Here is a 25,392-nt window from a genome sequence, read left to right as displayed (position 1 = left end):
ATTGATCAAGCAATTGAGTCGTGAAACTGTGTGTACATCCAATTCAATTAGCTCGTTTTAATTCATTGACCAAGCGCCCAACCGAATTATTTACAAAATGTATTTTTGTTGCGTCGATTGTCATTGTGCTGTTGCTTTATTTTTGTATTCAACTCCATTTTGTATGTATGTATTGTATGTATGGAGCATTTATCAATTATTCAACAAAATATTTATTCACATCGTGTATAAATACAGTCACTTAAAATGTTTTTTTTTATAGCTGTTTGATTTTTTTTCCTGTTTTAAAAACATAAATTCAATCATCGATATGCAAATTTTATTACCTTGTTTGTTGTCTGGTTTTTTTGTGTGTGTTGTATTTCGATAGTGAAATAAATACAAAAATGTAAATAAATGAAAACATTTAGATGTTCAACTTCAGGGTTGCCAGTTTATAATTAAAGTATTAACAAATTGCTGTGAGCTGTGACCTGTTAACATTTTATAGAGTTGTTCTGAAGGTGTGCAGCCAGATGTCGCTGATACGAGTACATTGTAAAGGACACTCAGACGTTGAGCCGATAACACACGAAAAGCTTGGTAAAATGTCTATTTGTTTTATTGATAGAAGGATAACGTAATATAATGCATGTTTAAATCCTTAAATTCCTTCATACTACTCATTTCATGTAGTAAAACTTCTCCCTTTTAGAGTAAATAGCAACATTGTTTCACATAGAATGACCCTTGGCATTGGATAACCCTAATCTATATACTGTCCTCATGTCAACTTAAATATGCAAAGCAAAACAAAAAACTGGAAAACTGTATTATTCATCGATCGCAAAAATAATTCATTGCATTTGTTCACGCATTTTTTGCAACGTGATTTTTTTCCGGTATTCATTCGAACTAAACTTCTCTTTAAAATCGGAATGCTGGAATTTGATTTGAAACCATTTCTGAATACCTTAGTAGGAATACCTTAGTAGTTAAAAAAGACATCGTTAGCCATATGAAGGGTTAATCACAAAAGATGGGTTTTTATGCAGCGTACAGTTTTCACAGAACTAATATGCTGTCACAATCACAATAAAGAGATTGTTTTACAACCAGTGCCATACGTACTTTAGCCGACTCAACCAAATTAAAAAACCAGGATCTCTGAGCAAATGTTGAAACATGGCCTTCGTGGGACTATTTAACAATTACTTACACGTGACGAACGATCGAAGCAGAACTCGGGGCTTAGTATTTGGCAATAACTTTTTACAATCAAAGTGACAATGTGCCGCCTTTTACGTTATTATTCTATGACGTCCATATACAGTTCTTCTTCTTACTCATACGACATTTTCGAATTAATATTTTTTAGTCAGTAATGTAATTATGAATACGTATGGAACTGAATGCCAATAAACATTTTTCAGCGGATAAATAATTGAAATTCTCTCATCACATATTCATAAATAAAAAAAAAAAAAAAACTTCATGCTATAATTAACAGCAAATTAATTACCAAAGAAAATAGAAACAATTCGTTTGATGTCACGAAAATATTTGTGAATAAACAAAACCGCATTATATGATTTCTATGCCGTCCATACAGAAAATTTTTTATAATTATGAAATAACCGACGACGCCAATATTTTGTATAACGATGATGGTGTGTTTATAGTTTTTCTGTTGGCAAACGGCCAGAAACAATTAAATTTTTATTCATTATAATGTTTTAAATGCTCCCTGACAAATGACAAAACTGAACAGGATTTATGTTATACGATGAAGAACTTTTTATTATTATTATTAATATTTTTCATTATAATGCCATGTCCAATTTCCACCACTTGCGTTTTATTGCGCCAAAACCGAACGTTTAAAAGAACTCAATTAAATAAGTTAAATTAGTTTTCTTTCATTTTCCATTGATTAAACTGAACCCAGTAATTAAAATGAAAACTTTTTCCAGTTTTAAATACAATCGTCTTATTGTCGGAAGAGTTTTTTTTTTCTAATTTCAATTTTGTTACTAAATTGTTGCTAAATTAAAGCAATAGTAATTCTGATGTCATATTTCAATTGAGTCGCTAGTTACTATGACAAATTGACAATATACAGTGGATGTAACGAAATTTTCTATGAATTCAAGAGTAAAATAAGCCCCAAACTCTGAGATGAGTGGCCGGTCCCTGTCGTACGGACTCTATGGGTTTCAAACTTGCGGGCAACGGAAATGTTTTAAGTGGTTTTTGAACCAAGAATTTTGTATCTGTACATCATACAAACCCGACCCGACTATTTGATGGTTTTAACAATTCAAAACATTTTAACGCGACGATTTTTGTAAACAGAATATGTGGTATGGTCAATGGATCTGGGCGTGATGATGACATGTGGACACACAATTTGTTATGCCCACTCAAATTTTAGAAACTTGACAATATTTAACCCTCTATTTAACGGTAGAGTAAGAGTAGTTAACATTTTTTTTACTCGACAATATTCAAAATCTTTTTGTTTGCCTTTTGGAGAGTGGACATGCAAATAATGCGAAATCCTGCGATCTTATAGAGCAAGTTTTTTTTTTGTTGAAAAATAAGGAAAATCGAACATGATCTCAAATCAGTAAGCAAAAGTGTGGGCTCTAAAATCGTCGACTCATTGATTGCATGTTCCGAGAAACTGCACGGTATAATCATTAAATCTACTACTTCTGCTGTTTAAACAAGTTCCTTGTAAAAAAATGTGTACGAAATGTAAACACAAAAGAGATTTGTTTCCCGCAACTACAACACAAGTTGGTTGGTTCGTTTTTCTTCATCTTTTTTTTAAATTCTTTCTTCACAAGATTCGATCGATATTACAATAGAAAATTATTTTATTTTAGACTGGAAAGACAATGCACAAAACAAAGAAACCAACAACATTATTATATGTGCAGCGTGAATATTGCATTTTGTTGCCGAAGCATTTTATACGTCTTTATTAACTCAAAAACAACAGATCTTATCGAGCTTCCGAAAAATAATATTCAAATTTTTTTTCTTGTAATATTCTCCAATACACCGTCTGAACGAAATGTGTTATTTCCATGGAACTTTCATCATTGAAATACACTAAACATTTTTCTTGCTCTTATTTGATTTTGAATATATAAAAAAAAGAAGAAAAGAAAAACTGGCAATGATCTATAGAGTTTATCCGAGCGCATGTAACACATAAATAAATGAAGTCACGAATCGACATTGGATATAAACATAACGTTTTGCTGATCTCAAACGCTAAAATCCATTCTCAACATATTCTACTTCATCTTGTGTCTCTTGTCGTTTTTTTTTCTTTCTTCTACGTCTTCTCGCATAGTTTCTTCGCTAGTTGTTTTTTGTGGTTGCCCTTTTTTTTGTTATTTTTTTTTTTGTTGCGATACTGAACACGATAAAATAAAATGGAGACATACTCGTTACTTTAGTCAATTGAAAAGTTTAACATTCAGCATACGATTCGGCTTCTTTATTTAGTTTTGAATTTTACATTGTTTCTGATATGAGTCGTTTTGGCTCATGAGAATGTATATTATGAATCACTGAGCGATAAAATTAATTCATTTTTCATGATAATTTAAATTAATGGCACTGCTACTGGTAACATTTTATCACAACACGAGATAAATGAATCGCCTGGGTTGCACACTACAAATTTAAAGCATTTACTGAATGCCGAATCGAATCGTGTATAAAAACCAAAAAACAACCAATTCAAAGCATCAAAGCAAATAAAACAATAAATTCAGGCATTGACCGCATCATACCGTACCAGTGATGAAATTCGATCATTGAATTTTCGAAATAATTTAGCAAATCCAATTTTTGATGCTCAATTGACACGATTTCCCGGGGTATCCGAACGTGGAAAAAACGAAAACCACTGGATCGCACAGTGAAAGGCAAATGTGCAGCAATTTGTTAAAGATTGCTATTTTTAGTTCAGATCTCAGACAATCAAAAAGTATCACTCATGTACGTAGCGGAAGTGGATTGATAATTTATACCAGCAATTCAATCAGCAACGATTCTTATTTTGAACGTAATGCATCGCCTGAATCAAATTGCATTTAAATAAAAGATTAATCCTCTATACCATTTGCTGTCAGTTTAATATTCTCCATTGTTCGGTTAACTAATCGAAACGAGCAACGACATCGAAACACTTTGTCTCTGGTGAAATTGAATGCGAGAATGGTTAATTTGGAAATTTATAATTAAATAATGCCACACAGCTCTGTCCCGAGTGCGCAAGACTGAAACACAATGCTTTGATTATTTATTTGTTTGTTTGTCCGTCTGTACACACCAGTAAAGTAAATGTTAGCATGACTTTGATAAGGACGATAAACTTGTTCAATGGATGGATGCGTTCGTAAGGGTACCTCCTGTGCAGAGTGTTTTTTTAGAAGAATTTCCAATAAATTTCCAATAAATAAATCCATTAAAAAGTCATCCAATCTTATTAGAAACACTCAATCTCGAACATAACGCACCTACATAATTAAGGGGTAGTGCACATAGCGACCTGTACTCCCATCTACAAAGACGTGTCGTGAGAGCCCGCGTCTTATAGAAGATTTCTAAAAGGTGCCAAAATATGCTTATACAAATTTCGGGTAAAGGAACACGCTACACGACTAGCGACATCAAAATCAACACATTCATTATTGTATTACTGGAATAACTTAAGAATCACAGAAGCAAGTACTAAGTGTACCAATATAATTAAACTTCTCAAACATACCTATGAAACACCTCATTTATCCGATTTCACTAAACATTTCAAATAACACCAAAGCAACTAATGATATTGCGATAAGTAGAAGATTAGCACTGAAAGGGAATGTTCCATGAATATCAAATGTAAATATAGAAAACTACCGTGTGTGGTATACACATGTATGGATGATACACATATGTTTCGGTTCACAGACAAACACTAACATTGATTTACGTGTGGGTTAGAGTGTAATAGACCCCAAGACGATTTCGAAAACATAATTCAACTCCATGGTTGAACACATTAGTTACCCTAAGCCATTTCCTTAAGTATATTGAAAATGAAGTGAAATGGCTGTATAATCTACAGTGTATATGCATTGGTCGGATATTGTATAAAGGGTATCACTGTTATCGTACGAGTGCCATACAATACCCCCGCCAATCTATATGTATATGATGTATATATACATATTATACCAGACTGAGACGAAGACTGAGGTTGAGAATGAACTTTCTATTTGAACAGGTAATTTTGTTTTCTCAACGGTTTCCACGTCTCACCAAATAACATTTTCTGTTTTCTTGTCTTTGTGTGTGCGAATTATGCAATATGTACAACATGTATCTACGTCGTTGCTTTTAATATGAATTTCCACTTTTCCAGCCCCTCTTTGCCAGCACAGCTCAAACAATTTATAGTTTACATAGTGAAAAGCCTTTAGGGGTTGTTAATTTGTTACAAATGGAAGTTATTATTTAGCCTGATATGGCATTCAAGACGAATTAAGCAAGTATTCATATATGTATGTGTATACACTGTACAGACACTAAAATGTATATTAAACGCGAACGGCAAAGGATATATAAATAACACGAAAATGGGTAGTAGTAGAAGTTGAATGCACACGTCGCTATTATGATTATTATAACTAAACATCTTCAGTCTCACAAAACCCTCACATTTCAACATAGATTTAATTAGTGAACGAGTGATTCTTACTAGAGAGTTTTCAGCTTTATGTATTCAACGTTTTGTTTGTTTAATCAAAAACGAACTTTAGCTATAATAATTAGTTAAGTTTGTTTTGGTGGTTTTATTGTTTTAATTATCTTCTCTTGAGGGATGATTAGATATTAGATTATGCTTTACTGAAGGAAATTCGGGGAGAAAATTATTTAAGATTTCGCAATAGACGATATGGCTTTTCTGAAGTTATTATTATGAGGAGATGTACACAAAGTTTATTCAATTAGAAATTTATGATGAAAGAAAAGGGAAAAAAAAATGAAAATTAATTAATTAATTGATTAAATGGAAGGCAACACGAATCACGGTATTCCATTATGGTATATATTGGTGATACGAGAAGGTATATAATTGGTGGTAAATTATTTGAATTTCGGAATTCTGTTAGAATTATTCGGAATTATCAATAAAATAAGCCGTGCAGTAGATCGATGGGTTATTTTTATGGACACTTACTCTGACGAGAATTCGGGAATAGCTGCTGTCAAATGGAAGAACCTTTAGAATGGAAATTAATTTCTTGAAACGAACATATAACGAACTTCTTTCAAATGAAATCACAAATCTCTTCGTGCCCACTGTCCCAATTTGCCGAAAAGAATATTGGAACATAAAATCTCTTTTAATACAATAAGAACATTCAAAGCCAAACGCAACCAATAGCTGTTGTCTTTCGTTTCATCGTTGATTTCATTCTCTATCTGGGTGTTTACGGTTACCAGGGACAACTATATATGTATAGGGATGAAGTAGTTATCCGATCCGAGTCATTAGGTAAATATTTAATTTTGTGTCTTTTTGGGGTAAGATAAATCGACTGAAATGGTTTTATATGTGTGAAAAGATTTAATGTTATGTTTGTTGGTTTCATGTGAAATTCCAGTGCGAGAAAAGGGGGATTTAATATGGGTGCTGTTGGGGTTGGTGAAACACACACATACGAGGGTGTGTGTACTTTCTTTCTGCTTCAGTAGATAATAAAGAATTGGTTCTTGTCATTGTTAAATTAATGGGGATTGAGATAATGCCTTTTTTGGCGTCGGCAGCCATTGAGTACAAAAGTAGTTGAATTGTTTTCGGTTCGGTTTTAATCTTTTCGACAATAGAAGTGATATAAGATGTATACCGTCCGAGGTCCGAGCAAAAAAATGTTCCAGTTCAATTGGAACGTATCATGGATAATGATCTGATCGTCATTGATTCTTAAATTTATAAATTTCGTACTTACTCACTGTCATACAAATTACATTATATTTTGATCCATAATATTCAGTTGAACATACCTGCAACGAAAGAATAGAAAATTATTAGTTTTATCATTCAAATGCGTTCGCTAAAAGTTTTTTTTTTTGGATTTGTATGTATCTATTGTTAACATGATTCGATATTATATTTAGTGTGCACCGTCGAGTGAAATAGAAATAAATTTTACCTCATTTTGAAATGGTTTCGAAGTTTTATTCGATGATAAAACTTTTTTGACTTTTCTTCGATATAACACATAAAAAAACTTACTTAAGCGAACGAGTGGTTTTATCTTGTATATGGATAACATAAAAAAAAGGTTCAACATCTTCCGATTTTATACTTGTTGTGTGATGGGGTTACATTATGTGATGGTTAAAGCTCTTTTAATAGAATTTCGTTTTTGCAAACACACAAAAAAATGTATAGAAAAATTATCCTGTACGAGCAAAATATGGATTTGGAGAAAATGTTTTTCTAGAGTTTTGCAGATGTTATATTATATGTACATAAAGAGACAAGAAAAGACCCTTTTACTCCGATCATTTTTATCTGGGTTTATTGTTCGGTACGAAAAAGTTTTCGGCTATCGCTTTTTGTATCAAAATTATGAGATTTTGTTTCAAATATTGCTTTTGAATACAAATGTTTAGACAGAGATTCTTGTAGATTATTGTAGAGCGGAAACGTTCACGTAATTTTTAATCACAAGTCGCAGTTCCTCCTCAGTGTTTGTCTCTATTGACAATTCTGATTCGCTAAAAATGAAAATATGGACGGAACGGGTGAGTGTGTTTTTTGCTTTATTTGGATTAAGACTTCTGCGCACTTAATGCCGTTTGAATCTCCGTTTATTGGACAGTTTTTTTTTTAAACAAAAAACACGTGAACGGAGAGCCAAACGGCGCAACTGTGCCGACAGGACCTAACTTCACATATGATGAAATCTGTGGGTTCGCACTAGCTACCCAGACGCCTTTCATGAGTTGAAAGATGGAAATTTGTAAAACATCCTTCGTTCAAACAAAAAGACCCATAGAGTCAGTTCGGGTCTGGAAATCAAACAAGCTTGATTTGTGCCTTTCACTTTGTGTTTTAAATTCCTATATTTTCGCCTTTTTCGACTAAATCTTGCCTCCCCATGTGCGACTTTGATGTACAGTTCGACCTTTACACTACACATACACACAAAGAGAGATAACAAGACTATTGTCAAAAGTGTCAATCAATATTTACATGACGATCCCAGCTTATATGCCAATATTACATAATCAGACAATGTCACTTGCCAATTATACCTTTTGTAGAATTCAAATATAAACAACAAACGGAAAAGCAATAAATACACTTTTAAAATAGCGTTCGTATCTCCACACTTATTTCTGCATACATCATCAACATAAACAGCAAACATACACACACCCTTCATCCAAAGTAATTTAATGCATCCACAACGGCAATAATCATATTAAGTACCCTATAGCCCATAAAATTTATTGTACTTTCCACTAATAGTACACTAATCCCAGATATTAAACGAAAGCACATAATAATACACCGAAGCTCTACCATATATCGACTAATCCCTAGACCAAACAGCATTATGATGTGTTGTGTACAAAGTCCTACCAATAAATAATACAACATGTGGGGGTGGCTTTAGCTGTTTTGTACAACCCAACCCTCATTTGCACTCATCCTTGTTTCTGATATTATTATACATCAAAATAACCAATTTATCCACACATGTATATTTGAAGTTGAACCAAATAATACACTCTCTATCAACATTACGAGGTGTATGCACGGATATCATACGAATAAGGTTCATGGGAATAATAAATAGGGGGTTGAAACATCAAAATGGTCGGTGTAATTCTATTTTGTTATATAAAACGGAAATATGATACCCGCCAATTTGATAATCATACAACGTGTACAATTTCTCGTCGATGAGGTTATTTCAGTTGCAATTTGTGGAAAAAAAAACATGACACAAAAAGCAATTATTCTCACAGAATTTATGTTTAAATAAACAAATACACAATGCAGAAAGGAAAAACAGAGATTGGGTGTTTTGTTTTCAATTTATTTGTTTGCTGCATTTTAAATAAGTTCGGGGGGCATAGTTGGAGCCAAAAATGAATTAAATAAATATTTGCATATTTCCCGAAGCGAAAAATCAAAAAAAAACGAAAAGACCAAAATGCACTTGTGTCCATGCGAGTTGGGATAGAGGAGCCTGGGATGGTTGTGGTTCATAGCTTGTATCATTCTATATGCACCATCTGTGTGCTTAGCGATAAACCCTGTTAGTCAATGGAAGTTAAACGAATAAGCATGTGACCGTATCAATACCGTCGAAAACGGGTTCGGTTCTACATCAGGTTCAAGTTTTTTAGTTTATTTTGTCAAATGGTTCTACTTTCGCCTGGAGGGACAGAAAATCTTTTATTTTCAAAGGATTTTCCGAAGATTTCCAAGGACTTTCAGGGAATTTTAGCGTTGTTGTTTATTGATTTTCAAGGTTTTTTTCTGGGGATCCTATGAAAGTTTTGGCATTTAAAAAAAAATTATTTGAGTTCAAAATGAGTTTCTATGTTTATTCTGTCACGACTCCTTCCTTCAATTTTTTTTCGTAGTTCATCACATCAAAAATCTGAGGTAAGAATTGGCATACCAAACGGGACATTGTCACATAAGACAAACTATTGACGAAAAATGCCATTCTCTTCATTTTGTATAATTTTCATTTTGATCAGCGAGATGGGGTAAATTGAAAACGTTATTATCGTTCATCTCTATATTTTTCACATCCAACAAAAACACTTAGTGATGTTTATGAACATGTAACAATGTGATATTTTTAGTAGATTTTTTTTTGTAAAGAATTTAAAGTGTACGTTTGTATTATATGGTAAGTACAACGATATATATTTAGACGAACACAAAAAAAAACGTTTTCTTCTTTTCATGTTATATTACGACAGAATAGTGTGTTTGCATAAGAGTTGAGTGGAGTATCTGTATGTGAGTAGAAAAAAAAACACAAACATAAAAGGGAATAAAATCTTTCAACTGGAACAATGATTCGTGACTTTCGGGTTAATGAAGGGAATTTTGTATTTTCTTTAAGATTATTGTCGGATGGAATGTTAATAGCTTTTGAGTATGTTGTTTAAATAGCGTACACATAACATTAGATGGGTATAAACAGTATTTAAATTACAATTTTGTTTTCTCTCTCTATCTCCTCTCCACTTCTTTTCTGTTGAATTGAAAATGTCAATAGAAATTTTTATTTCTGAATCACAATTTTTCTTCAATGAGAATTCAAAATAAAATTCAGATGACACTGAAAATATACCATACACACCATATATACACTTTGGATTACAATGAGGACAATAAAGTCGACAACCAAGCAAATTACACACCAATAATGACATAATAATAAAGTTAATGCTACAACAACCATAACAACAACGAAAAAAAAAAGTTCAATTGATATATCGCATGTCACTAATCGTCATGGTATCTGTCTAACCAATTACTAGTGTTCCATTACTTGCATTTAGAATGGCATATTATTATGTACACAGTAAATTGATAGTGGGTTAAACGAGTGTGTTTCGTATATATATATTTTTGTCGAAGACAGAAATAAAAACCCATTACAAGAGTTGTCAAATTAACCGCTTCTATTTTTGATATCGAATGCTTACATAATTCTTGGTATCTACATCTAAAATTGCTAATAAATTGATTGTTTGTTTCTCGGGTTTATATTTACTTTCTGGAAACAACTGAATTCTGTACACAATACCAGAAATGATTACTATATATACTGTTAACCCTATCTAGTGCTATCATATATCAAGGAAATAAAATAAGTATCTCATCAACATAAAATATTACATGCACTTAGCGTCAAATTATGTGATATCATATTTAAGTGAAACCTAAAAGTGCGAGAAGAACTCACTCGTGCAAGAAAAAACAAAGAACAGACACACACACACAAACATGTGGCAAAAATGAATTCAAACTTTGTGTGTTTTTCTTTTTCACGGAAAAGAGGCTTGCGAACATAAGTAGGATTGTGTTACACAAATTTGTCAAGTTAAATTACGTAGAATTGAAAATATAATACTTTTTTGTTGCGTTTGCCACTCGCTGCCAGTGTGTGGTGTGGTAATTCTGATTCTTACAAAATGGCTAGCACAAATTTGTTTACCGCGTTGAACTTAATTCGTACTTCGTTAGTGGAAATTGTTGTTCAATTTACCGTTCTGCAGGTGGGGGTTGGCTGGGTGGTAAGCTTTAATTCAAGAATTTATTTTGTCATAATTGTTTTGCTAACAAGGGAAAATATGAGGTAAATTTTACGTGTACGCGCGACTGCGCACAAGAAGGTTGAGCGGGCGGAAAGGTGGCTTGAAAAACGTGAGAGATTTTTTTTTTCTTTATTTCAGTGATATCCATGAAAAGTTAGAAATCCAGCAAGAAAAATTGTGTACATACTAAGTAAAGTCGTTCATGCCAAAATCTTTGACAGACAGGAACGATTAGCAATAGATTATCGATATTAACGGCAAAAGTAAGTGATAAGCTCTGGTTAATGTTCAGTTTTATATGACAAAATCTATGTTGAAACTAGTAAGGTCAAATGCTTAGAGATAACTCTAGCGTTGCTTTGCTCGGGTTTATATGCAATTTAAAAGGCCTCAAGGCCTTATGCGTATAACGACAATAAATGAACTAACTAACTAACTTGGAAGTGTTTCACATCTGCAACATGTTCACTGAACCAGCCCTTATCTGCCCATAATAAATCTTGCACTAGAGTACAACAGGTTGTGAATCATTATTTTCGAAAAGGCGTAGTTTGTTAATAGTGCCTACTGAACATTAAATAATCCTCAGACTTACTGTTCGAATTTGACTCTAAGTGCATTTTGACTCGCAATTTCACAAAATAAAATTGAATTTCGTTTTCAGTCGAAACAACATGAAAAGAATAATATTGACTGACATTATATGTAATGACTTCTTGAAAAGCAAAATCTGGTTATGTGTCCTAAATACACTCGTACCACTCACTGGTTTTTTTTTTGTAGCAATACCATTTACCGTGCATTTGTTGTGAATCTAAATAAATATGAATTTAGTGTTATCAAAGCAAATACACATTTCATTGTTCTGGGCATAGAGAGCAAGAGAATAATATTTTTCAGCACATCGTCATCATTTGTAGTCTATTATGTCTTGTTACAAAACAATCACCGTCTCAATAGGTTCTTGAAGTCAGTAATATGATGATATTAACCATAACAAATTAACTGAATAACTTTGTTGATTCAGTTCAACACAATTTCTGAATGAAAGAAGTCAGGGTTTCCGTAGATGAAAAATATCTCATTTTCAACATTTTTCCAAGAACGTAATTATTCCTTTATATCTCGCTGTACAAGAAAAAATATAGACAACGTAAAACAATGGGTGGAAGTGAGTGTATAACGACGAAACAAATATCGCTATTCATTGCGAGGAATTAGCGAAAACATCGTACCTCCGCTTTTAATCACTTACTTCTGTTAATGCCTTTTTGCCTTTTTCATCCGTAAGTTGAACATAAATGGAAAAGTAAAAAAGCGAAAGAAAAAACTTTCACGAATTCGAGTTTCGAGAGCGAAAACAGGAAAAAAATACTTATAAAAAATGGTAATGGTACATTTATGTTTACCATCTCTTTTTCTCACATAGTAATGCCAGCCATTAAGCCAACATTAATATTCAATGATCATATAGTTAGAGACACAGAACGACAACTTGTGCTGATTTTTTCCCCTGAGTTTACAAGAGTGTTTTCCCAGTGCAGTAATGCTATTCAAACGAAATGGTGCCAGTTTTTCCTCCATTGAGAAAAATTCGATTGTTTGCATGGTAACCTTATGTATCTCTAGATATATATCGGCATAATTTACTCTTCTTTTTTCTCTCTCCTTCACAAAAGAAAAACTTGAAATACAGCGCGCACCTATAAAACTAAATAACATGGAAAGCCCGAGAAGTGCATACTAACACAATTACTATGCAATCCACCACAAAAACGTTTATAAAACAATGGCTGTTGTGTCACGTCACACATATTTTATCTGCATTTAAATGCTCATTTAATTTCGCATTAAACTTAGCCCACGCTTTCATCCCGAGGTTTGCATTTTAAAAATAATCATGTAATATTTTACAAAGTAAATTATTTTGTATGCAAAGAACATTTTATTCGTTTCAATATGTGTAAAGGGACTCGGGTTTATTATGTAAAAAAAAATAATATTCTAGAATCAAATAACGAAATGGGCACAGCACATTGGCGCAAAGCAGCACAAATAAAATGAACAAAAAAAAAAACTTTACCCGTGACTTAAATTTTTATGAATGCATTACTTTGAGCGAAAAGAAAGAGCAACACATGCAACAAAAATATGTTTAAAAAGTTGCAACATGCAGTGCACATAAATAAATAAACATCACATGCATACAACCACTTCAATGTGTGCGCATATATATATGAATATATATATACCGCACGTGACATAAAATATTATATAAATTGGGTTTTTTGCGTTGGTAACATAATATGATACGAATCATGAATTTAGAAAAGCTGCTAAAACAACCGTATACAAAATGAATAACATAAAAGGACTAGAGGTAGAGAGGTTTGTTGGTACAGTGTATAAGCCGAACTAAAAACTATAGTTTCACATGGGGGTATAAAATTTTAGTTCAAGTATGTTCAATAGTTTCAGTATGAAACAGGGCAAATGCTGTCCTTTTTTAGACTGACTTATATGTTCAAAAGAAACATTTGTGCAATATATTGATACACTAGCCATCATCCATAACGGTGACTAAAATGAAGCGATGATGTAGCGTTCGAGTTATCCATAATATAGTAAAATATCTGCTTAACTAATGAAGTAAAAGATTTTTCAAATAAAAAAAAGATTTTGAATTAATTCTGGCTCTACCCTGCATTAATTGGATTCGTTATAAAAAATTTGTATGTCTATTCATTTAGAAAACAAAATGCTCCGAACATTTCACCGCATCATCGAAATCAAGATATTGAGGTTTTATTTAGCTGACGTATGCAATCCGAATATAAATTAAATGTTTCAAAACCAGAGTGTATGCAATTTAGATTATGATTGGATTGGATGTGTAATGTAAAGTGTTTATATACGAAATCATGCTTTAAAATCACAAACAAATCAGATTTAAATGCATACCACCAACCGTATCCATATATATGTATAAGCAGATATAATTCTATGCATATCACGAACAGGCAGAGAGCAATAATTTATAAATAAACTTTAATCATGTACTTCCATTATCGTACAATAAACTGACAACTTTGATATAACGCAATTTCACATAAACACCGACGACAAATATTATGATTCTATATTATCCATGTAATATCAAGATTGCTATCAAAACATACACGGTATTTTATTGTCTAATTAACTGATAATTAAAGACGGTATGAAATTGATTGGGTTAATTAAGCATGGCATGATTGATAGATAAAATACAGGTACAGGTACACATACTTATGAATTTGCTTTGATTTAAAAAAAATAAATAAATTATTGGATTAATAGCTGGCAGAAATGGTGATATGGATGAATATAATGTAGATATTGCGAGTTCATTAATTGCACGGTACTTTTCAAGGAATAAAATTTTGAAAATCTAAAAATTCCATAGAAACGAAAAATTTGCGTAAAATCAAAGCAGGATTTTTTAATTATTATCAAGACCAACAACGACACAGATATTGGCAACAAAAAGGGCATAGAATTTCAATTATAACGATATTGAAGAGATAGCTTTCAAAATATTTGTAGTATTAAGTGATGATGTTTGTTTCAGGTCACTCTTCCAGATTTTTCTGGGAAAAATTCAACATTTACCACCAGGAACTCAATCCAGTGAACAAATAACACTGAACTTTGGTTTTATATGTTAAATTTTCGTTCCGTTTGACCTGGATCTAAAAGACTGGATAAAAACGCGTCTGACTTTGTGCCCACCTGGGTTTAGATCCTCCGTTTCAGATCTCTGTGATATAATCATAACACATCTAAAACCAAAAATTATTAAAGTATTCGAATGGCAAAGAGACTCTTTGTTCGGTTCGCCCTAGGATTACGGGTAGCCTAATAGTACTTGTTATTCAATATTCATCTAGTCATACAGCTTCTACTCAAGAATAGAAGCTATCGTGGACTTAAGTTACAACTCATGTTGACTAGAAATTCCAATTGCCTTCAATCACTTCATAAACTCTGTTTCAGTGAACTGTTAACTTTTCAGTTTTTTTTTTAAACGCTCTCTCCGAATCCATTCTTTGCATGTTTTATAAATGAAAAATGTCTCAAATCGAAAACTCATCATAAAAACAGAATAATAAAAAAAGAACGATTCAAAGAACTGCAACGAACCAAAAGAATATCAAACATCAATAATAAATTAATCAACTGCATGTTATTTATATACAGTTTCTTCTTCGTGGAAATATAATTTTTCAAAAATACAATTTACCATTCCTGTGGAATGAAAGCACATTTTTTCTGTAGTGTTGAAACAGTTGAAACGAAGTATTAAATTGAATAAATAAGTCAACAGCTAAAGTAAGTAGTTTGTTTAACATGTTTCTTCAACGCAGCTCAACACACAAAAAAAAACTCGTTAAAACGTCTAAACAGCTCGAGTTTGAAAAAAAATCTCTTTATAATTTGCAATTCTTGTGTGTGTATAAAACATTTTATCCAACAATGGTGACACAGGGAATTTATTACTCCACTTATGTCACAGAATTAAAATGTAATTCATTGTCTTCTTGTGGTGGATTTTATTTGAAACACGATGAATGTGTTCGTTCGTTCGTTTTTTGTTGTTGTTGTTGTTATTCCGCCAAGGAATCTTACAAATAATCAAAATTGTTCAGAAATAGCTAAATAAAAATACAGGCAGAAAAACAAGTTATTGTCTGTGTTTGGTTAAGTTGATTATAATGAGGAACGCGCACTTTTTTCACCAGTATTCAATTCTCAAATCTTTGTTGTAGTTACATACACATTGTGTATATGCACGAATGCGAATGATAAAATGTGCAGAAAACATTTGGTCGTTTTGTTTAAAAAAAAAATTATATGGAAGAAAATGCCACAAAGACATTCTTTTGTCCATTTATGTATACAAACATTGACCACATAATGAGTGAAGGGATTACTTTTTGTTAATGAAATTGCTACTGTGCACATTGAATTACAAATATAAATTCTTTAGGTTGAATATTTTTTAGCTTTTTATCTATAAAAAAGAACATGAAGTTAAAATGAAAATCGTTGTGGTAAAGTGCGCGGAGTGGTGCACATTAGGTTAAGAAGCCATTCAAAAGTACGTTCTTTTTTCTTCTTTCATTTTATATATTACAGACGACGACTTCTCCGCACTTAATGATCCTTAATAAACAAGGCTCGAAACTCGAAGTGGAAAAGTTTCTCGAGAAAATGGATGCATCTAGCAATGTAGACATTCAGTGTCACCATTTTGTAAGAAAAAAATGTAAATCTTATGGTTGCTTACTTTGAAAATTCATAAGAAAAACAACAATCTCAACGATTTTTTCCCAATTACAGTCATATAAAACCAGTGTTGTTTGGCCCCCACTTCGTTCGTCTGCATCGTAATAACAATTAATGACAATTATTTTTCAAAGTGTTATGCTGCCATAGCCATAATGATTTCTTTCGGCTTCTCAGTGGCTACATGTCGCATTGAGTTGCTTTACCATCTTTAGCAAGAACATTCTTATAAATTTTTGCAATATTGTATTATGGCTTTGCCAATAAACTGCATTTAAAACGACTTGCAGCGACTGCGCTGCTGAACATTGAATACGTGAAATAAGTTTTAATAAGTGATTGATAATCATATACTTATACATACACCGAAACGTATATGCCACTCGCTCCACTCGATTATAGTAACTGGCTTTAACAATCCCAGTCGCGATATGGAATTGTTGATAATCTATTCCACAACATTTTGATGAATTAATACAACTGGGAAATAACAGAAATTTGTATGTACACAATTTGAAACTTCTGAAAGCACCGCACACGCACAACAAATTTAAATTAAATGAAATGAAATAGAAGAGAAAAAAATTGTCTGACTAATAACTGAATATTGTGGATATAACATATTATAACATATAATTTTAATATAAATGGCTTTTCTATGTCATAATTGTGATATTACTTACAAATACACATTGAATGGGTTAAATTAACATTCTATGCATCATATGTGTGTTTGTTCTGTTGTCATATTTTCTAATTCAGTAAAGCTAAAGCGTCCATTAAACCTAAACGGCCTCGAAGTCTCAACTTTGACTACTACTATTATTGTGATGGGGGTGAAAAATCGACTTTTTGTACACATTTTTTTACGTTTATCGAAATTTATTACACTTAATATGGGGGTGGATAAACATTTTCCCATTGAACACAACGAAGTAAAAAAAAACTGTAATTACGAGAACGTAATTGTTAATAATGTTTGGTACGCTCGACTCTTTCATTAATTATTTAATTGTGGGTTATTTATTTCAATAGAGTGTTGTGAAGAATAAAAAAACGAGAAACAACAACAGAAAATTGGGTTATACATTTGAACGATAAAGTTGAACAAAATAACGGATATCACAATCTTGGATAATTAAATATGCGATTATCGATTTTCATAAACGGTTAATGTGAAATGTAGAAACATGTAAACGTAAAAGTTCTGAATGACCTATATATGTAGGACATAGAGAACGAAAAAAAACAACGTTGAGCCAATTAATTATGAATCAATTATTGAGCACCTAATTTTAGAAATAATAAAGAAATGTCTTTAACGATGTCTCCATGAATGAGGCTAATAAATAGGAGAAGAAGAAAACATGGAGTAATTTTCATGAGCCGAGAAATGTTCGTCAAGAAAACTTTTATGATTGGTTCTGAAATGGAGCTTGTAGATTGATATATACAATTCTTGATGTTGGTTGAAGGGTGGGTGGAATAATCGTGCACAAATGGCGACTCAGAATGTTCTTGGTGTAGTTAAGGACTTCAACTTGAAGTACTTTTTGTGACGATTTTGTAAGTGAAACATTTAAGGCTATGAACAGGTCAGGTCTGCCTGAATCTGATTTCAAATGCCTGAACTGGACTCGCCTTCACCTGACCTGATTTTATCAGAAATTTTGATCTGCAATGACTTGAAACGTAAACAGAGTAATATAATATCAAACCTGACCTGAAAATTTGTACGAACATAGATAAACTGAAGCGTGACCTGTCAGCTTTGTATAAAACATTAGTTCAGGTCAAGTCGGGCTATTTTTTTTGTAATATAACCTAACTTGAACTTTCAGTTTAAACTTGTTTTTAACCGCGGTCGACCTTTTCCAGTCTTTAGTAGAGCTGATGCACAGCATTTTTGACGGCTGAGCAAACCATACCTTTCAACTGTAGTCTTAAGACATCAAAAGTTAATCGCATAATTATGGCTGAAGGAAACACATTCCCACTTTCTTCACTACCGATTTGTACTGATAATTATAAAGGCGCAAAAACTCAGAAATGATTCAGGTATTTCTGTTTTTATCTGAACAGATGGTGATATTGAAATGTGAAAGTTTATTTCTGATCAAATTAAAAACGATAATTGCAAAACTTTGAAAAATCTTATAAAGAAATATAAAATGTTTATTAAAAATATCCGTTCAAGCAAAAAACGCAGCACCAGCAGCAGTAACAACAACAGCAAAAAGTGTTAATGAAGAAATAATTACTTATTAACCCATAAAAAACACATTCACTTAAAGTTTTTCTCGTTTTTCTGCTAGTGAATCTGTATACAGGCCTGATGGTGTTTAAATATTTCATTATTTTTTTTTTCTTCGTTCTGTCGTTTGTCCGTTGAGACAGAATAATTAAATAATAATAATGTCAGCGCAGCTTATGCTGTTTTTCATTCAATGGTACAGCATATGAATCTAACATATTTGAATAGTGGAGCATTTTAATTAAATAAGTAACGTTAGATGGACAGTAAAGAGCTTGAGGGGGTTTAACATTTATTATATGCGTTTTTTACGCTGCCTTTCAAAGTTTCAATCACTCTTATTACACTGGTTAGTCAACTGTTAATGCCGACTATGACGAGAAAAAGCGATCAGCTGTAAGTAGTGGTCATAAGCATTCTGCTCATAAGCCTGAAAACTAGAAAATCTTCTGTCGTAAAATCCTTTTTCTACAAAATTTACAAATGGTCCTGAAAACTACTGGAGTTGTTTGGCTTCAAACATACTTTAGTGGTTGAATGAAGATACTCTTTGCAAAAAGGTTCGAAGCGACGGTTTCTTTGCAGAAACAAGTTTTGCTCTTTCTTTCTACCGATATAGTTGGAAACGATTGTCTGACAATCATTTCAGTTTTAGTCATGACTCTCCAAACTTCGAGCGGGAAATTGGAACATTTCATACACGTTTGTACGACATTAAATCGGTCAGGTCTGTCAGCAATCTCTTCTTTTATTATAATGTGCTTACATTCACTTATGGCATATTATTCACACAGTCAACAAAAAGACGAAATATATGTACGATCGACATCAAATAAACGCTATCAAACTGCATCGTGTGTTTATATATAGCCAACATAAATTGAACAAAAAATCAACGGTACACGAAAAAAAAATAAACAGAAAAAAACCGAAAAAATAAATCAACAACAGGGTTTGTTATTTTAGTACACGTTTTTATTATACGTTAAATGAGTATAAGTTCAACAACCACAGGAAAAAAAAAGAATTAAATAAAACACAAAAAGTTACCAATTGAATGTTATTGTACCAATTTATAGCTGGTAGCACTACACCACAAAAAAATGTAATAATAAAAACTGCTGCTGATAAAGGGGAACGTTTTTATCTGATTTTTTATTGCCTAGTCTTATTTATGGCAACAAAAAATATAAACATTTTTAAATACAAAATAAAGACTTAATTATTCAGCCTTTGTTGAATTAGGAAGACGAAGAAAAAAAAATCTCTTTTCTAAACATACTTTGTGCCTTGAAGGTCTTTCAAACAAATTTTTGAAGAGTTTTTATGAAGTGTGTTTTGTTCGAGGGTATATATCTTCTGCTTTACCACATTTAAACGATTGTACTTATTATTATTTTTTTGTGTGTTGTGTTGTCTGCGACTGAAAGGTTTTGAATGTGGGAAAACAGTAGGAAATTTTGGCAATTTACTTTTTTTTTGTGTCGAATATTCCAAATCACTTTTGTATATATTTTATTTTTGAGAATTTTTGACAGAGAGGGAAAAAATGTGTTGTGTGCTATATCAGTCGGTTCTCACAGTGGGGAATTCGCTTTAACATTTTGAAGGAACGAAAAAAAAGTGGCATTAGCAAATTGTTGACCTTTTACAGACTATATGAATATTGTTGGGAATATTTACACACGAAAAAAAAAAACCAACAGAAATTAGTAGAGGCGTATGTTTGTCACGACAACATCTGCATGTGATTATTGAATTATAATACATGATCATGATATACACTTAATATTGATTGATTCTGTCACTTTTTGTTGGCGTATACAGGCCAATTTTACGTGAGTTATTCTAACATTCGTAGCATTGCAATTTGGAATAGACGTTCCATTAGGACTGACATTACTAGCTGTTTTGAATACTGAGAAGAAAACGTTTTTGAATGTACTTACGGTGGACGTCATCGAAATATAGACATGAATTTGCATCATCTGTTTTTCACTTGGTCCACTCATCCAAACAAAAGTGCTCACTTTCATTCTACTACGGATGAAATAGTAATAGACGCATGCACGTGGTAAAACCGTATAATGACGTACCAGCATTTTTGTTTATTTGACTGGACCATCCGAAGCAAGTTCTAGGTTCATGTCTAAATTTCACGGACGCCCTCTGTATCATTCTTCCATAATGTAGCTGTTGTCTTACAAACCGTTACAACAGACATATTGTGACAATATACGTATAAGAGACGCAGACACTATCTCTAAATCATTGCCGCACGTGAGCTTAGGTCTGATCGCGTATGATTTATCGCCTGAATAACTTTCAATGCTGCAAGTCAATTAATATCGAAAATTGACCAATCGCAAAAAAGACGGTGTGTCAGAAAGAAGAAAAACTCCTTCCTTTGAAATATTTTTCTTGCATGCATAATATTGCAGGTTATTATGCTGATATAATAACATATCAAATGGCATATGTGTTTTGTGTGTGTGTGTGTGTGCATCATAACCTTGTCGTTACCGTAACTGCCAAATAACAACAGATCCGGGGCAATTTAAATTAAGACCATTTAGATGCTAAAAGAACCAACAGATATGCATTATACCACGGTATATGCAAAATAATAATAAATGTTTTCAATACAAAAAATAATGTTTCAAGAAATTAAAATTCACTTTTACAAGCAATTTTTCTTTTGAATTTATAAAATAAAAATGAGTTGCAAAGAATGGAGCGTAAGAACAAAAATAAAGAAAAGAAAAGAATGAAAAAAAAAGGTTTCTTTAGTTTGCCTTTATTCATTTCATTTAAACATTTTTCACGAGTAAATATTAGGGACATGCCTTTTAATACATTATAATATATGTACCGATGAGTTGATTGTGCAAGTCAGAGGTTATTAAATTGAGAAAATTATTGGGTTCTCGGTATATTATTATGTAAATTGTATAATCAATGAGTTGTTTTTTTTTCTTCTTCTGTACTTTTATTTTGGCATATATATTATTAAATCGAAATTACAGCCACAAGGGATACATTGAAAGGTGGTAAAAAAACTTTTTTTTTTGTATATATGAAATGTTAAATTATGAACCATATGCCGTGAAAATGCAGACCGTACAATTTATAGCCATTCATTGGTCTAATTCAATGAAAAAGTCGAATTGTCTGTTTCATTGTGTTACCGATTCACCAATTACGGTAGCACAAAGGAAGCAAGTTGTATTCTCTTGTTGCAATGTTTAAAAGGAAAATTGCCGCCAATTAGAAACGAAAACCATTTAAAATTAAAGATGAGATTTTATAGCAAAGAGTGGCCCTCGTTTTGTGACATGGGTACCGGTAGACACCTATTACAGTTTCCTTTTTCTTTAATATTATCGCTGGTAGCGTTGTAATTTTACAAATTACTTGTGGATGAATGGAAAACTTTTGTACATAGTGAAACTTATGAAAATTTTAATTTTTCTTATAGAACGTGATAACAGCTAAGCGTAAACATCTCAAGTTTTCTGATAATCCATATTTGCCTTCTGCGCTTCTTTGCCTTTCATTTTATTTTTCAACATAATGCCATTCAAAAATACATGGCTGTGTCTACAAACTTTTCGGAAAGTAAATTTAAATAGCAAATTGTATACCTTCATCTTCTCGCTTTTATAAAGTACACGACATACCCTATTCTGACTTTATAATTAATTACGTACAGCTTCTTTTTGTATGAAAAAAAGTGTGTTGGTGGAAACTTACAAAACTTCCTTTTAAAACACAATGAGAAAACTTTTACATCTTTGCCAGCTCCTACTAAAAAACATTACGAAACTTGCAGTTCTATGTTTTTGTGGATATACTTGAGTATAAGAAAAACCCGGTTTGCACCGAAGGGGTTTCATGGAAGAAAGAGGGGGTGTGAAGATAGCAGTTTATACGATGAAACCAGCCTTAAAGAAAAATGTCATTAACTGCTGATTTTACCATTGCACAAAGTTTTACATATAAAAGCGACATCTAGATGAACCGGTTTTTATTAAAAGAAAACTAAATATTTAATTTAAGTTTTGATGAATTCATCTTAATGTGTAAATGCTGATGATATATTTAACTTTGCTTTTGTGTACATGACACAAACGTGTATACAATTTCTTGGAACTGGTAAATGAAACAGTGATGTTATACGAGCAATGGTACAGCTACAATCGATAATTGTACGGTAATTTAATGGCACGTTATGGTTGAATATAATAATGGAGTATTGTCCTGAACAATTAATTTAATTAAACTGCCACGACCGGGATTTCAACACATGCACACCGGCAGTATCGATCGCATTATCAGCTCACATTTTCAATTGCCACTAATTTGACAGTGTACTTGAATTAGCACTTAGCGTGTTTATTCCATATTTACCAACTTTGTAAAGTTTGCCTTTATGGCAAAAGAACGGTACGACGGTAAGTGTTCGTCGATGCACCTAAGACACCTGGTTTTCGCGCACGTGAAACTGATAATTATCGACCGATTTCGTTTGTTTTTGCTCAGCGGGTTAATGTTGTATTTGAAAGGTAGTCTCAATATTTAGAAAGAATTCCGTTAAGGGATTTTCTCTTTTCGTAAGTATTGACTACACGAGCAATATTTAAAAAGAAAACAGGAAAAGTAGTTGCTAATATAAAAATATTTATTCTGCGCAGAAAAATTGAGATAATAAGCTTCTTCTATACGTAACAGAAAAAAATCGTCTCACAATAATATGGTATGCATCACCCTTTGTAAAATAAACCAAAATTTTCAACGAAAGCTTCACAGCTTATGTAAACAATACCATACTAAGCGCCTCAAAGCTTACACAAAAAATCATAGAAGCTTACGGTTCGGAATGGAAATGCGGTATAATATAGAAATATCTTCACTTAAACATTCCCATTGTACCTTGTTACTTATGGATTTCAGATGTCTAGGTATACTCTTTACTATATATGGTTCGGTTCTTCTGAATTCAGTACATGATGAGGCATGATAATGTATGAGGATTGAATGGATTTTGTCAGAAATATATTTTGTAATCATGCTGAAAGGTGTATAGAGTGATTGAAGTTATCTTTTGTATGAAATGGGAAACGAAAATATGGTCGTAGGTATAGTGGATACATTTTATATATATAACCGAATTTCGAGGATTTGGGATTTAGGCATGAGTTTACGTTGTTGTTTATTTTCATTTATATTTAAAAAGGAAAACAAAAACAAAGATATTGTTGGGGTCGGTTCATAAATGACGTCTGGTTTTATTTAGAGGGAGGTCTGACAGTTCATACAAAACAATTTCGACATTGGTCGAAAAGTATTGGGGAAAGACGAATGTCAGCGACAACTATTTTGTGATTTTCTATTTTTAAGTATCACCGTTTTCACATGAACATGTAAAAGGGAAATAGGTGTGACTTGAAACGATGTTAAATGTTGGGATTACTATGCAAAAAGATCGATGCAAGAAAAACAACTCTGCGTTATCAATCCTTACAGACATGCCAAAGAGATACGACACGTGAAAAATTGGTATGTGAACGAAATGCTCGATCATACCTGACAAGACAATCTTTAGTAAATCTGTCCTTGTCACATACGCTCGCATCTCATATGAGTAAGAAACCCAATAAACAAACCGCTGAACTTTGACACTTTCAAACACTGTGAACCTCGAATATATTGAGAAATTAAAATTCTATAGAGTGGCTGGTTTTAGAATGTAAGTCACTGCAACACCGAATTCTGAAAAGAGTAACAAAAATGATTACATCGCGAATGTGCCTCCATTTGTAATCGGTTAAAATCGGGAGCGGATTTTGTAACACATTTTTCTCTTCGTCTAATTCAACATCACTACACTTTATAATTCCTTCCACCTCGTTCAACTAAGCAAAAAAATACTTTTTTTTTCCTCATACATTTCCACTTGACATCCCTCGCAAAATATCATTTTATTTTTTCTTTAAATTAAATATTCGGGGAAAAAATTGCTTCTTTATCGTCTTTTCTATAAAAAATAACAGATTTCATCTAATATCTATATATCTTTCCCACTCTCTCCTTCTATAGAAGACAGAGCATAACACTCTGAATATGAAATGTGTTTTTCGTTGTTGTTTTAATGCTGAAAGCAATAACGAAAAATAAATAATAAAAAAAATCTGAAAACAACAGCGACACAAAAAAGAATATAGCAAAAAAAAGGAATTAAATTAAAGAAGAAATAAGATTGTGACAAAGAAATCCACTTGAGATACGTGAAGCTTAAAAACGGGATTTTTATCCTCGACTTGACTTAACACCCCTTAGCTATTTTTTTCTCTTCTTGATATTGTAGATAGGAATTTATGTGATGAATTAAAAAATCGTTAAATTTGTTTTTTCTTGTTTTATTCATGAAGTTATTTGGTGGATGGAAAATG

The 25,392-nt window shown here is 32.3% G+C and overlaps 1 protein-coding gene across 3 annotated transcripts in view; it reads right to left on the bottom strand.

The window, feature by feature from the left end:
- LOC119083411 (autism susceptibility gene 2 protein homolog) overlaps nt 1-25,392 on the bottom strand; it is a 178,601-nt gene that overhangs the window by 34,588 nt on the left and 118,621 nt on the right. The window lies entirely within an intron of this gene.

This window comes from Bradysia coprophila, chromosome X, assembly GCF_014529535.1.
Source record: "Bradysia coprophila strain Holo2 chromosome X, BU_Bcop_v1, whole genome shotgun sequence".
Classification (NCBI taxonomy): domain Eukaryota; kingdom Metazoa; phylum Arthropoda; class Insecta; order Diptera; family Sciaridae; genus Bradysia; species Bradysia coprophila.
Note: the sequence above shows the minus strand (reverse complement) of the source record. Positions and strands in the feature narration are given on the sequence as shown.